Genomic DNA, 16500 nt, shown 5'->3' with positions numbered 1-16500 from the left:
GTAATCTGTTTGGGCTACAAGACTTTTGGCATGTCTTCAATCCTGCATTAAAAAAAAAAAATGAATTCTTGCTTACACATGCTTGAAAAAAGAAGAAAAATCCAGTGTATCTACTAATTATCATAGTGTTTTGTAGAATGCTTGTAAGATATGTTGTGAATGAAGTCATCTGTGGCCTGAAGGTATGCTACTGGATATGTTATTTGCTGTTCTTAGTCGTTTTGTGGGGGTAGGTGTTTGTAATGGTCTCAGAATGCATCTTACAGCTGCTGCTGTAGTGCATGCATGATTATTATCATTGCTTAAAATTGTTTATTTGTGGATTAGAAATCTTTTCACATAAGCATGTTTACTTCTCAAGTACCCAATTGTTTACACCTTGACGGACACGTACTGTTCTTTGGTATAATTGAATGAAGATATGCTATATCCCAAAATGTGCATTACTGTAAAACATGATATATTTGTGGCATGAAATTTTCGCGAATTGGAGCCGACGGCCTTTTTCGTGGCATGAGATTTTCACGATTTGCCACTGGCATTCAATGCATGTAGTGTAGACAAGAACTTTCATGTGCATTAATTTTGTGAATCTTGGTGCCATTAAAATGCATGCGAACATTCCTCATTTTACAGTATTGTAAGTATGCATGCGAGAATAAAAATATGAAGTTACATAAAAGCAGGTGCTACTCATTATCTTTGGGCTAATCTGTGATTATTGTGTTGTCATATACGTATACAAACACCTACAAACATAACAGAAACTTTTCCCATGGACATGATGTTGCAGAATTTATCTCATAGTCAAGATCCGATCCTTGTCTTCTTCACTGTGCTGAAAATCCACTGACATGCTCAGTCCTGTGTAGTTACTGGTCAGAACAAATTTCCTGAAACAGACCATCAGTAGATATAGATTATGCAATTTCTTTTGTTGTTGTTGTTGTTGTTAGAGTGCAAATGGAAAGCTCACACATAGTGATTTATAATTCCTTCATATTTTCACCTGAGAATTGGACCTATTATAGCAATCACATTCACATATCGTTGCTGGGGCGACAAGACCTTGTATCTACAAAATGTCAAATGTTCAGGCGGCCAAAGCACTATAGAGCGAATGGGAAAGCCTTTCCTTTGACATGCTGTGAGTGGTGGCTTCATTTTTGAAGTACGACACTTGGGATTTGGACAGGACATCACTTAACCCATTATTTGACCATTTATCTAAAAAAGTCATTTTCATCAAAAATGCAGATACAAGGTCTTGTCACCCCAGCGACGATATGTAATTTAGGTAAAGATATATCTCATCATAAACATCCTACTGGCTTGTAGTTACATATAGAATATTGAATTTGAAAAAAAAGATACTCATGTCAGTGATGTAAAAACCAAGACCTGCTTCCTGTATGAGTCATTACTACAAGAAGAAAAAAAAAACAAAATGTGTCAGACCATCAGGTCCTTATGATCCTGTAATTTATATTTTAGTAAAAATTTAATGGGAGCTTGAATGTGCAGGAAGAAGGCACCTTGTTGTAACTAGCCCAGGTGCCATGTCACTGGTCGTTTAGTTTTCTGCAGAATTTATTTACCATTTTGTCTATCAAATGCATGATCGCAGACCTCTTGTTTCGCCCAAAATCGTACAGCTGTATCATCACTTTCAGATGAATGCCCATTCCTGTATGTATGCTGAATTTTTCTTTGTACAATATGGATTTTTCATGAAATAAATAATCATAAAAAGTGACAAACTGTTATGATTCCCACAGGATTTTTTTCTCTTGTTTTTCATGCACGCTACGATGTTTTCCAGTTTGGTAGGCCGTATCAAGTTCTAGTGTTAAATGTTGAATTTGAAGAGTTACTCTTGTTCTCAAAAGTTGCTGGCAGTTCCTCTTGTTTAATGTAAAAATGAAAGATACATGACTCGATCACCCCCCTACCCCAATAAAGAAAGAAAACATATCAAAAATAGATAAAAAAAGAAAATTGATAAATGAATGAATACATAAGTAAGTACATAAAAATACTTGAGTTTGTGGACATATACCAGCTCTTAAATTGTACTTTAGGCCAAAGCAGAATGCACAAAATACAGCACAAGGTTTCTGACTTTTAAAAAGTGTACAATGTGTCATTGTGTGTCCAAGAGTATGGCTGTCTGAGACATTGTAAAGAGTGATGTGATAGAGAGGTCAGTACTCTCACATCTATACAAGACTAGGCCTATCTGCAGAATATATTTGTTTTTTTTTTTGTTTTTTTTTTTTGGGGGGGGGAGGGCTGCAGGGCTAGAGGTCAAGGTCAATAGGATCAATATATCACTGATTAAGTATTCTTCCTATGTTTTTTTTTTTCATGTTCTCTCTTTTCAGTACATGTCATCATCATCATCATCACCATCAAAGATTACATTATCACAACTGTTATCATCATTATAGAAATTATCACTGTTATCATGCGGTTATAATCATGAACAAAATGTAACACTGATGACAAGAACACATACAGCAATATACCAGTATTACATGAAAGGTAGACAGCGACAATTAAAGGGGAAATAAACCCTATAATCATACACATGGATTGAGTAAATGCAATAATATTAGTAGAACACTGAAATTTTGAGGAAAATCAGATGATCTGTTCAAATGAAATTAATTTTCAAAGTTTTGGTGCCACCATAGCTGGGTGAGAAGATTACATACTACAGTCTGTGACATCACATCGCTTATGGAAAACAGTAATAATACAATGAAAACATAAAAAGGCAACATATTTTCAATTTCCTAGCACAATGAAAGAGCACATGACTCGCCTCTTCAGAAATCAGGGAGAAGAATGATACTACCTGTAACATTCAGTAATAATTGGCAAGGGAATGTGCACTTTTCATCAAAATAATGAAATTTTGTGGAATTTCTGTTACATTTTCTTGATATCTTTTCCACGTGACATCACAATCTGTAGTAGTCTTCTCATCCAGGGATGGAAATATAGAAACTTTAACAATTTTAAAGGGCAAGTCCACCTCCATAAACATGTGAATTGAGTGAATGCAACAATATTAGTAGAACACACATCAGTGAAAGTGTGGGGAAAATCGGACAATGCGTTCAAAAGTTAGGAATTTTTAAAGTATCTGCGCAGTCAGTGCAGGATGAGAAGACTACAACAGTGTATGATGTATGGTCAGGATGACATAAGAAGAATATAAAGTGAATTTCACAAAATTTCATTTTTGTCAAGCCCACCGGAGGTGCGAGGAGACTATAAGGGATCGCCTAGCTGCGGCGTCTGTCCGTCCGTCGTCCGTCCGTCCGTCGTCCGTCCGTAACGCTACAAAAAATTGAATAACTCTCTACTAAGCACTCCAGTTTCAATCAAACTTGCAGGGAATAGTGGTTATACGTACGAAGTTACACATTTTACCAAACATGAAGGTCACCTCAAGGTCAAAGGTCACAGGCAGGGGTCAATGAACTTTAGGGCCCAATGTTAAGTTTTAATGATGCGTTTCAATTATGGCTCATAACTTTTGATCCCTGTATCCGTTTGTGACCAAACTTGGATGGTAAAAGTCCCTTACGGAGTTGAAGGTCATCACAAGGTCAAAGGTCACAGTAAGGGGTCAACGAACTTTTAGGGCCCAATGTTAAATTTTAACGGAGCGTTTCGATTATGTCTCATAACTTTGATCCATATGTCCGTTTGTGACCAAACTTGGCTGGTAAATGTCCCTTGGGGAGTTAAAGGTCACCACAAGGTCAAAGGTCATAGGCGGGGTCAATGAACTTCCGGGAGTTAGAAAAACATTGATTTCTTCTACACGAATGGGTGAGACACAATTTGGCACTTGCCTTGTTTGAAGAAAGTGCAGACTTCTTCGACTTGTTACTGATGTATGTTAAAGGTTATATCTTTCCCCCTGCCTTCTGAAAGAGGGATAGGTCAAGCGTTCTTTTATTATACGAGAAAAGTGAAAATATGTTGAATTTTCTTTATATTTTCTTTATATCGTTATATCTCAAGCTCTCGCTGATGTCTTCTACTAACATTGATACATTCACTCAATCCGCATGTTTAGTTGGATTTCATTTTCGTTTAAGGAAGATGGTCAGGTGCTTTAATTTTCAGACAAGTTAAGATGCTTGGAAGTGACATAATTTTGTGGGGTTTGAGCTAAAGTAATCGATTCAGTGAATTCCATGTCTTATATTTTCAAAATTTAAAATGTTCAATTAAGTTTCCACAAAAGTCAGATATTTGCATGTGGAAATCATGAGTTTGTGTTAGGGGTGAATAATTATAGCGAAATCTGTAATACTTTTTCTCATTCTGTGGGGGTTGGGGACTGCCCCTTACTATTCAAAAAAAGTATGCTTATATGTATGTATGTATATATATATTATATTATATATATATATATATATATATATATATATATATATATATATATATAGATAGATAGATATCAAGTGTAAAAACAGTCGAATAAACACCGCAGGAGCCAAAAAATTTGACTGACGTTTCGGTCAAAGACCTTTATCAAAGGTCTTTGTGGACCTCTTTGTCTTTTTTTTTACTCTGATGAAGGTCTTTGACCGAAACGTCAGTCCAATTTTTTGGCTCCTGCGGTGTTTATACGACTATTTTTACACTTGATATCTATTTACTACACACCGACGCAGAACTTTCATATTTTGATATTATATATATATATATATATATATATATATATATATATATATATATTAATCAAATATATATATATATAATCATATATATATATATATATATATATATATAAATGACAGATTATATATACAGTAAAATTAAAAATGAAGCAAGTCGGCATAAAAGATGATAGTTTAGCGTGTTCGTTTTCGCTCACTTTTGAAGGGACGTGCTAAATTTGATTTTTTTTTTTAAACCTATGTTCAACAAAAAGCGTCTTTTTTCCTGATTTTACTGTATATATAATCTATATCTAATTGTCAAAATAAGCATGTCACAAGTTGGTACCTCATTTATGGAATTACCCACGTCGAATACAAAGATCGAGGAAGTAATATTTGCATATTGTATATTCTTTAAAAAATTGCAACAAACCCATGATTCCGAGGGTTCAGTCGGAAGATTTTTCCTGTCGGAGGGGGAGGGGGGCTTTTAATACCACTGACCCCCTGACCCTCGGATACCAGGAGCGCTACCTTACTAGAGCAGTCTGTGGGTTGCGGATGTGAAGGGAAACACGCAGAGTTATTCTATGAATAAAATATTATAGCGAGGACTCGTGTAGATTGATCGACAAGATTGACTCAAAGGTCTGTTTCATCACCATCGCGGGATGACAGCAAAAAATACCCCAAACAACACATTTTCCAAAAGTAATGTTCTGTTATGTTTGTTTGGTTTGTGTGTGTGTGTGTTTGTTTGTTTATATGTTTGTTTGTTTGTTTGTTTGTTTGTTTGTTTGTTTGTTTGTTTGTTTGTTTTTCGAGCAGACAGATAAGAGACATATTTCTTCATATATGGAGAAGACTACATTATCTCGTTCTCGGTTTGCCGACAGAAAATTGCAAGGAGTCCACACGAAGCAAACCTTTGGTCCGTTGTGTAAATTTGACAGTATACGAAGGCATACAGTTGAATTTCTGAAGCTTTGCTCATTCCCTTATCCCAGTAGATGACCGGTACAGAGCAAACAAATGAGGAAGTATCAAAGTGAAAGAAACTGACTTTATGGAGCTGTGTAATGATCGAAAAGATTGGAGAATAACAGGAAAAGACACCAAATCTACCGGCGTCTCTGATTTCCGATGGAGTCGGTTTTCCCCAAAAGTCTTCTTTATACCTTCGAACATTCACTTTTGGCGACCAATCTAAATCGCTGCCATTGCGGAATAAGTCAACTGAAAAATCTTGGCTGAGAGTTTTGTGTTGTATAACATCCGTTTATGTGAGAAATAGAAGTAAAAACTCAAGTGTCAAGACGGCAAAACGGAACTAAAGCTCTTGATGTTGCTTGCTCAAGTTTAAGCAAACTTCCATCAAAGCGCAATAAAGTCATTTGAAGATTCCAAGGAAGTTGCTCTTACTTTGTTTGCCAAGAACCCACACGGCAAATCTAAAGATAAAGGAATTCTCAGGTTCAAAACGTACCAATGTCATTACTTTATCTACTAGTACCGTCATGAAGAAAGCATCGAGGTCCAAGAGACAGAGTCATAAAAGCCTTATTCCCTTTGATCCTAAATTCGATGCAGCCACATGAAATATGTACCAAACTGGATCTGCCACGCAGATAGAAAAACGATAGATTCGTGTTTCTTTGCATAATGACCAGCCACATGACTCTCAAAAGAATCCCTATGAATGAGTGGGAGACATCATGGCACGAATCGAAATTGTGCGATGTAACAAAAAAATATCAAAATCCCTTGACTGGACTTGTCTGAACAATAATGTGAAATAGCAATTTGCAGAGAATTATATTTGAAGACTACACCATATCAGTGATAAAATCGGCTTTTATAAGGTTACAGTTTTAAACACTTTCCCAACACACAGCTCTGATTTACACTTTTGCGCATAATTTCTGGACGGGATTGACTTTTTTTTTATATGTTTTATCATTCGGTAAAATTTCATTTCATTCAATACAAAAAAACAAACTAACAAAATGTACCTGACATAAGAGTTGGATCTTCAGATTGCTCAGATAAATGGCAGCATCAAAGCCCTATCAGCAAAGGCTTAAATGCACCTGTGGAATTTTTGTGTGCATCTCTCGAAAAACTGACAGCTGTATGAATAATTATACAGCCAGTTGAAACTCCAGCTCTTGAACCTCCTTGCATGAATGCCGACCGAAATTACCGAAACGCAGACCAAAATAAACGCAGTTGCCTATAATATCTGCACCTCTTCTCGCTCTCTCTCCCCCCCCCCCCTTCTCTCTCACTCTCTCTCCCTCTCCCCTTTCTCCTTCTCCGGTATATCTCTCTGTTTTTTATCATTCTGTCTCCATCTCTATCTCTTTATTACTTTGTATATACAGAAAATTGTGTGAAAGGTGAAAGCAGCTCATTTTTTATTTTGGTTTTTTTTTTATTCTAGAGTAAGATATACAGCGCCTATAAAGCAGCAAAATGATTTTGATTGTCCAACATTTACTGGATTTACTGAGAGAGCACGACTATATTAAAGGTTGCAGGTAATACGGGCTAGCCCATGAAAAAGTCATCTACGATTTTTTTAGTGAACTCACTGCCGCCCTCTTGTGACAAGTCGTGCCCGTTCGTTGTCATCATGGGCATCATGAAATTCTTAGGACCAGCGTCTCAAAAATGCACAAAGAGGATAATTTTATTATTCAGTTCGATAAATCAAAGACAGGTTGGTTTGGCAGTGATTTGGCTTCCCTTTTGCACATACTTCTGCGTATGTTTTTAGTTGTGTTAGTGGGAGATTAAGCATGCAACTAAAACTTTTACCCACTAAAAATCACCATAGCTGTGTTATTTACTCCATTATGTATAAAGCATGGTTGTTACTAAAAAGAACATTTTTATTAACACTGCACGTTTTTCTCAAACTAATTCAACATTAACTAAGAGTTGTTAAAATTAATATCAGGTTTTCATCCAGTACAGTCGTTAGTCTAATATCCATCCCTTAGTGCAGGACTTTGTCCTATATTCCTTCTCCCACTTTCCTTACACTCTTTACTGCGATTTGGTCTTTTCTGTTAAGAAGGTGCGTTTTAATCCCGTCGATCCTTCCTTCAGCTAGCAAATATTTTTTCCCATTTGCGTTTTTATTTTCTGTTCATCATACTTCTGAGCATGGACAGATAGACAGAGAGACAGACGGACAAATAAATATATAGGCATTCAGACACACAGACAAATAGATAGATGGATGGATATATAGATAGGCAGACAGATAGATAGAAAGATAGATGGATAGATAGATAGATAGATAGATAGATAGATAGATCGACAAATAGAAATAGAGGGAGAGAGAGGGGGGATGGAGAGAGGTGAATACAAATCAAATGACAGTGATGATGATAAGGTCTAGGGCAATTACCCCCTGGACAATTACCCCAAACCCTTCCCCTTGCCCTACGCTAATCCTAATCCTGAACCTAATCCTAACCCTAACCCAAACTCTAACCCTAAACCTAACCGTAACCCCAATCTTTACTCCAACCTTATACCGGTCTTTGGGGGGGGGGGGGGGGGGGGGGGGGGGGTAATTGTCCTCGGGGGTACTCAGTAATTCCCCTGATACGATGGCGACACGACATTATTTTGCTCCTACAACAGTTGCTCTGGTCTTATTTTCTCCAAAGACTTAGGGTTAGGGTTGTGATAGGGTTTTAGGTTTAGTTTGATGTGAGGATAAGGATTAGGGTTAAGATTATGTTTGTGGGTAGAATTTATGATTGGCTTAGTGTGCAGATATCTAATGGGAGCAACTGTCGCAGGAGCAAACTAATGTCATGTTAACGGAACCACTGACACACATACATACGCACACGTAATTAATGAACACAAACGCGTGCACTCTACTTTCCCTTGATAATATTTTGGTTGTTTGTGTTGTTGTTTTTTTCTCTGAGCGTTTTCTCTGTATTGATTCCTCTTCTCCTAACATTTCGATGACTATACTAAGAATGACACAAATTTCACAGAGCATGAAACGAACCGCGTGATAGGTCAATAGGACGGAAAGGTTGCTGGTAAGCAGGTTGTCAATCACTCTGATTGACAATCTGTTGTATAGTTTCCCCGCCCACCAGTTAGATCCTGGAAGGCCGACACGTTGTCTTTCTATGGCAGAAAGTCATCTAGCCAGCCACAGACCAATACGGACTTTGTTATCAATTCCTCGGCGTTTTTTTTCCCTGCTCTGGCGGCCTTGTATGCGCACATGTGTACGACCCTATTATATATCACGCTATAGCTTCAACCTCCGTAGTGTCGTCAAATTGTCATAGTTTGTGTCCACCGGAAACGGAAAACAATTTACCGCGGCGCGCAAAAGAGAAAAACGAAACACAACAGCTTAGAAGGAAACAAAATGTGTGCTGATTCTCGCTCACTTTCACCTCAGCTTGGACTCTGATCGAACATGCTTCACTCTGTCAAGCAGGATCAGGACCAATCATCGTTAAACTGCCTAGGATTTTCTTCGAGCCCCAACTAGTGCTCATAGCATTCTTTCATGTTTATATAGGAAGAGAACAAAACAATGGCCTCGTCTGCCGCCTGCATCAAGTCCTTAATACTCCTAATGGTCATCTGTCTTCTTCCGGGAGCAGGTAAGTTTTTTTTATCTGATCCTGAGTGATGCTTTACCTTTCTCTTCTTCTTTTAAAGAATAATAACCATGTTGGCAAGCGGAATCGGTCCACAGTTTGCATACTATAGCTGCTCTCAACTCTCTCTGTATACCATTTTCCTCATTGCACGTTCACGCTGAAAAAAACGGGTGAAGGTTTAAAGGGATGGTATAGTATTGGCTGAGGTGAGAATTCAGCTTTTAAATTTTTTCGAGATACTTACCAACCATTTCATGAAATTATGAAAAAGCATGCAATTCTAAGAGTAATTCAAACTTTATTTGATAAAAATCGGTTTGGAAGTGCCTAGTTGAGATATCCAAAAACAAAGTAAAACAAGACAATTCTAATAAAAAGTGGGTACCATCTTTTATAAAGATTGCTTTGTTTTGGATATCTCAGCCATGCGTTATTGGAAACAAAATTTCACTTGAATTTGAATTTAAACTTTGATTTGAAAACCAATTTTCATCAAGTAAACTTTGAAATCCTCTTAGGAGAATTATAAAGTATGCTCTTTCATATTTCAGTAGAGGTTTCTCATTATCACAAAATAATCATCACAACAACAACAAAAAATCGTTGAAAATCTCAAGCCAATTTCAACCGAAACTGTATCATCCCTTTAAAGGAAGGAAAGCCAATCGGGATCGCGTTCGCTCATTAACAGGACAGGGGGACAATATCAACGAATCTTGTGTACCAGCAATGTTTATACAAATCACATAATTCTAAAATGTGCATAGAGGATTCAATGAGTGCAGTGTGTCTTCACACCATTTTCTCACTCCCTTAAGTCATGAAAGGGGGGGGGGGTCGGAAGAGAGGAAGGTTTCTACTCAAGTTACGCTCAGACCATGTCCGTATCCTGCCCAGTGGTATTCATATTGCTAATGTCAATGACCTGTAGTCAAGGGCAGACTACAGTTTCATCTTGTTTTGGTATAATCTGGACTCAAATACTTGTAAAGTTCCTATCAATCTGCATGGAAGAAAACTATATATCCAGCCTTTACGTAGTATAGTAGAATGGATTTACTTTATGTTGGCCAAGGATCAATGCGCCCCAGTTACCCAACGCTTACAAAGTGTGTATTATTATCGTATATCCCGATCGTCAACCTCCGTAAAAAGTTATCTCTGAAAATTCGAAGCCCGTGCCGTAATACACACACACACACACACACACACACACACACACACACACACTTTTTGTTTTATAATATTCTTTATTTGAGTTTCATTTCAATATCAAATCCATATTAGCAATGAAATTAATATTACCAACAGCAGCAAAAAAGCAGCTGTATTCTTCTTTCTATGCTGCTGAATCATTTTTTCAAGCATAACAGTACAATATATTTGGGTTTTTTTTTCCAAATCATACCATGTTAATTTTATAAGAAAAATGACATGAAATTCTGCATAACTCTCAGAAAAAGCTATTTTGATCAGCCTAATCAAGCCAATCCAAATGTGCCTTATTACACACATACCAAAATAAGAAACTGTGCTACTACATCACTTTTTCAACATAACTTCCTTCTTTTTTTTTCTGCAGAGCACACGCTATAGGCCCTATACATAAATATATCAGATGAAGTATAACTCTTAAAAAGGAAAAAAAATGTCTTGATCAACTTGATCAGATTGCTTGATCAGATTACACACACACACACACAAACACAAAAATACATGATTTATTATGTACATGTACTATGTAATATATCAAAGCTCACTACATTTTCTTCGACCTCCCTCCTTTAGTTTCGTGTTTTTTCCTTCTGACCTGTATATTTGTCTTTCTTTTTTTTCTGGTGGCAGCGCAGCGGTGCCAAAGATGTAACATTAGCCTACTCATCTTGATTGCAGCGGTACTTATGTGCCATGATAATCCACAGCTGTCTGAAGGGGCTGTTTACCCTTTTACCGGCAGCTCCTCGGTTTTTCCAGGGAGGTGGTACCTCCCTGGTTTTTCCGAATTTTCTGTATGTATCAGCATGGACCTACGTCCATGGTATTAGTAGCAGTTTATTTGAACTGACATCTGAACGAACACTGCCGCGACGTATTTTCTTTCTCCCAACCCCCTCCCTCCCCTCCCCCCCCCCCCCTCTCCCTCTCTCCTTTCTCTCTGCCTCGCATTACTTTCTTTACATCGTCTTGACAGGGGGTAGCAGAGAGATGCCGCCTCCCTGGTCTTGGGCAGTTTCAGGACTGCGCTAATAAGGGGAGGGCGTTGTACCCCCGTGGTGTGCATAGTTTTGGCTGAGACCTAACTTCAGGTTTCTAACATTTTTGGGTGAGAATGAGAAACATCTCATGAAATATGAAAGAGCATGTAATTCCAAGTGGAAATCAACATTTATTTGATGAAAATTGGTTTTGAAATGGCTCAGGATATCTCAACCATTCCAAAACCAATATTTATCAAATAAACTTTGAATTCCTCTTAGAATGGTATGCTCTGTACTATTTCCCAAATGTTTTCTTGATATCTAAAAGTAAAAACCCCAATCCTCATCTCCACCAATACTGTACCATCCCTTTAAAGAAAGATTATTGAAATGAACACGATGGACATATGTGAACCAAAAGTTGATCCAAAGCCGAGGACAGTAGGAGGTTTTTGAATAAAGAAATAGCTTCAGCTGGACGCTTCAAATGACAATCTTAATGACCTAAATGATTATGATGACGTATTAATTGAAATGAATTGAATCAAACTGAGTTACAAAACATATCACTGGACAAAACGACATTTAAAAAGACAAAAAAAAAATCTTCCGAAATCTTTTGAAAGAAAGCTACATAAGAAGATGCGATGATGCATGCGAGAGCTGCTGAAAGCGTATGACGGAGCCATATAAGAAATGCTTGTATATTTATAGTAAGTAGGCGCCTTCAGGTGAATGCGCCCTAAAATTAGGATAAACTTTGTGAAACATAAATCATCCGTAAAGATAAAGGCATTCATTATTTGCTAATGTTACTAATACTAAACAATTAAAGAAAAAACATCTGAAGAAAAGAAAAGATAAGGTAATGAATTATCGTGTTTAAGTACTTCTCTAATTCAGGGGTGAGGAAAAGGTATAGGACCTATATAGACCTGTAGAACTGAATCTCAATCTGCCTGAACGCCAGGGGATGGAGAGACAATCTTGTTGGTAAAATCAGATGAAATGGTTTCTTTGTCGTAACTTTTTTTTTTAACAATGAAGGTTTAATCTACTTTCTAAAATGATGAAGGAGCTGGGCTAAAGTGACGTCATCAGAGAAGGTATTCAAGACTTTGGTACCATGACACATACTGAGTAGTCTTGATTACGAAATGCTTTTTTTTTTTGTGGAAGAGCTGTTCTAAAGTTTTATTTTTGTCTGCCTTACAGCAAGAGACAGAACATGATAAATTTTCATAATACTTTTTTTAATGACAATACTGATTTTTTTTTTTCCACAGAGAAAATGTGAAAGCCATAGTAAATGAATAAAAGAGCAAAATAGGAAGGAACAGGGCAAGGAGACTCTTTCTAGGAGCAATGCCGAGGGAATATAATTATTGTGCAGATGACATTTTGCGGACAATACAACAACAACACAAGCCTTGTTTTGAAAGTTGTTGTTTTCTTTGAGCTCGAAGACGTTGTCTATACCTGACTTTTGCTTTCTTTTAAGCATTATTTTCATCTTTGCTTTCCATTGCGCAAAATGTTATCCACGCTGCTGTTCTAAATGTTTTATATTTTCTTTATCTGAGGGGCTCTTTTCTGGATATATTTTCAAAGCTTTGATTGTATAGATCACGATTCGTGATAAACTATTTTCAAGATAATTATCCAGAATAAAAGAATGAAAACATTTAGAAATCAACATGTTCATTCACCGAGCCAGCCGTTCTCAACAACAATGAAAACTTAACTCCTGACATTGCCCTGGATCATCTTCTTACCGTAATAAGTCTGTAGAAAGGCAAAATCATGATCAAGCGCATGTAATCATATTTGTATTTATGTCTACAAAACACACCTTTTATCGAAGGACTTTTTCCACAAAAATCAGTTCTCACGAATTGAAAAAACAACATTTTTTTTTCCCTTGGGGTACTTGTCAGCACAGAACCAAAGTGTAACTATACCTTATAATACAGTGTTCCAGATTGACAGTGCTAGTAATGGGATTATGTAGGATGATTTATATTCATCTGCATATAGATACTAGTAGACGTCTTGTTTCTGGTCCATCTCATTCAAAATGTTCCTCTTTCTTAATGCTGTTGTTCCTGACTCTGCCATTTGTCAAAACATTGTAATTCCGTTGGATAACATCCGCTTTTTTATAAGAATATTGGGTAAAAACACACACACGCTCACAGCTCACAAAGGAATGACACGCAATGCGCTATCCATATACGTGCAAATCGCGCTCTATACTCCGACAACGGTATGCGTAAGATAGAACTGTAAAGTTCCTGATATTATCCCTAAATTTCCGGGGCAATTTTCCACACACTTCCGTGTGGGTATTACACATGAACCGGACCCACCGGCCAGGCTTTTCCCCTGCGTGGGTTGGGTAACATTGGTTATGAAACTTGCACTTGTAAACTCAAAGTTGTCTGCCTTTTGATGTGGAGGAAAGGGTCACTTTTCTTTTTAATCATAATGATAATTTATGAAATCAAGTGATAAGGCCAGGATATTAGTGATATTCTATACGTTCGCCCAAAGGTTTTAGATCAAGTGTTGATATTCCCCGACGTATCCTCCTTCAGTTGTAGGATGATACTATGTCACACTATACAGATATTATCTAAACATCTTTGCAATTATAGCAAAGATGATGTTATATATTAGACGTGTGTGTGTGTGTGTGTGTGTGTGTGTGTGTGTGTGTGTGTGTGTGTGTGTGCGTGTGTGTGTGCGCGCGCGCGTTTTATTTTGCTTTGTTTTGTCTTTTAATTTGCTTTGTTCTCTTTTGACTGGGAACTGAGGGGGACGGGATGTCTGTGTGGGTTAAAAAGGATGGGTTGATGGGACTTTGGAGATGTTATTTTCTTGTTTTGGGGTAGTTCATAGTAGCATAATGGTTAGGAAGGGTATAACTTCAGGGAGAATTATTTTGGGAAGAGATTTAATTTAGATATGATATGCTTCCTTTTTGGTTTCGGTGATTGCTGTACTATTGAACACATAGGGACATTATCCCTTTGTGTAACGGGCTATATAAGCACTGTCTATTATTATTATTATTGTTTTTGAAAATTAAGATGCTTGATGGAGATATTAGGAAGATAGCAAAGGTCTACGTATAGGGACGCAAGTGGCTTTATGTAAACTGTAAGTCTGTATTTTGCCGGACATCGACCACTTCCCTGTATAAATAGTCGGCATGATCACATTTCAACAATAGGATTAAGATGAGATTTACCTTATCCTTGACTGAGTGTAACTAAAGACGATAAATTCCCTCACCCTTTTCACATCCCCCCCCCCCCGTAGGGTTGACTTTGTACTCTTTTGATATACGCCTAGGATGAAATATGAATTGTTAAACAATGATTATTCCAACACAGTACCCCGCTATATATCCTTGACCTTATAAAAAGGACAAGTTCACCTTCATATAGATGTGAATTGAGAGAATGCAACAATATTAATAGAACACATTAATCAAAGTTTAAGGAAAATCGGACAATCGTTCTTAAGTTGTGAATATTTGAAGTTTCCGTAAGTCATGGCCTGATGAGAAGACCACTACAGATTGTCACATGTGTATAGCGATATAAAGAAAATGATTATAGGGAAAATGTGACACATTTGCTCTTTTCTCGCATAATAAAAGAGCACTACAATAATTATATCATACACTTGCCTCTTTTAGAAGGCAGGGGAAATGATATTACCCTTAAAATACGTCAGTGATAAGTTGAGGGATGTGTATACTTTAAAACAAACTCTGTGAAATTCTCTTTATATTTCCCTTATATCGTTCTACGCATGTGACATCATAAACTCTCAGTCCTCTCACCCAGCAGTGAATGTGCAGAAACTCTAACAATTCATAACTTTTCAACGGATTGTCTGATTTTCCTCAAATTTTCACTGGTGTGTTCAACTAATATTGCTTCATTCACTTAATCCACATGTGCATGGAGCCACAGTACAACAAATTTTCTTGTAGCTCCTTGAACAGTGATGGGTTTTGAGACAAGTGTTGCTGGACGTTATCGCGTTTTACTCGCAGGAACAATTACGTTTAGGAAAAAAACCACAATGCCTTTTGAAGGGAGGGTATAGTATCGGTGGAGATAAGGATTTGGCTTTATTATTCTTTTGCGAGATACCAAGACACCACTTATAAAATAGTACAAAGCATACCGTTCTAAGAAGAATTCAAAATTTATTTGATGGAAATCGGTTTTGGAATGGCTGAAACAGGCAAAAACAAAGTGAAACAAAGCGATCGTAATGGAAGGTAGGTCCCACTTTTTATTATGATCACTCTGTTTTGGATATCACAGCCATTTCAAGACTAATTTTCATCAAAATGAATTGTGAATTCCTCTTGGAATTGCATGTTCTTTCAAATTTCATAAGAGGTTTCTCATTATCTCACCAAAATGTTAGAAACCTAGCTGAAGTTAGGTCTCCACCAAAATTATACGATCCCTTTAACTTGATGCTATATCATAACAATGAGGGTAATTGAGTTCTTGACACTTCTCTTATTCTTTTTTTTTTTAATCTGTCATCTTCATCTAAACGTGGTCGGCCTGGTCGCAGAAGATTATGATCTACGGCTAACTCCGCAGGAATTTTGTGTATCGATGAAGACCATGGTGCGCTCCTTTGTTTTTAAAGAGAAAGTTAAAGGGATTGTATAGTTTTGGTGAAGACCTAAATTTCAGGTTTCTAACTTTTTTTGGTTATATAATGAGAAACCTCTAATGAAATATGAAAGAGCATGTAATTCTATGAGGAATTCAACGTTTATTTGATGAAAATTGGTTTTGAAATGGCTGAGATATCCAAAAAGGAGTGATTCTAATAAAGTGTGGGGCCCACACTTTTACGATCGCTTTGTTTTACTTTGTTTTTGGATGTTTCAGTCATTCCAAACCCGATTTTCATCAA

The sequence above is a fragment of the Diadema antillarum genome, unplaced genomic scaffold, assembly GCF_040938485.1.
Source record: "Diadema antillarum isolate AM-2024a unplaced genomic scaffold, OU_Dant_1.0 seq00000129_RagTag, whole genome shotgun sequence".
NCBI lineage: Eukaryota > Metazoa > Echinodermata > Echinoidea > Diadematoida > Diadematidae > Diadema > Diadema antillarum.
The sequence above is the reverse complement of the archived record's forward strand: the minus strand, read 5'-3'. Positions refer to the sequence as shown.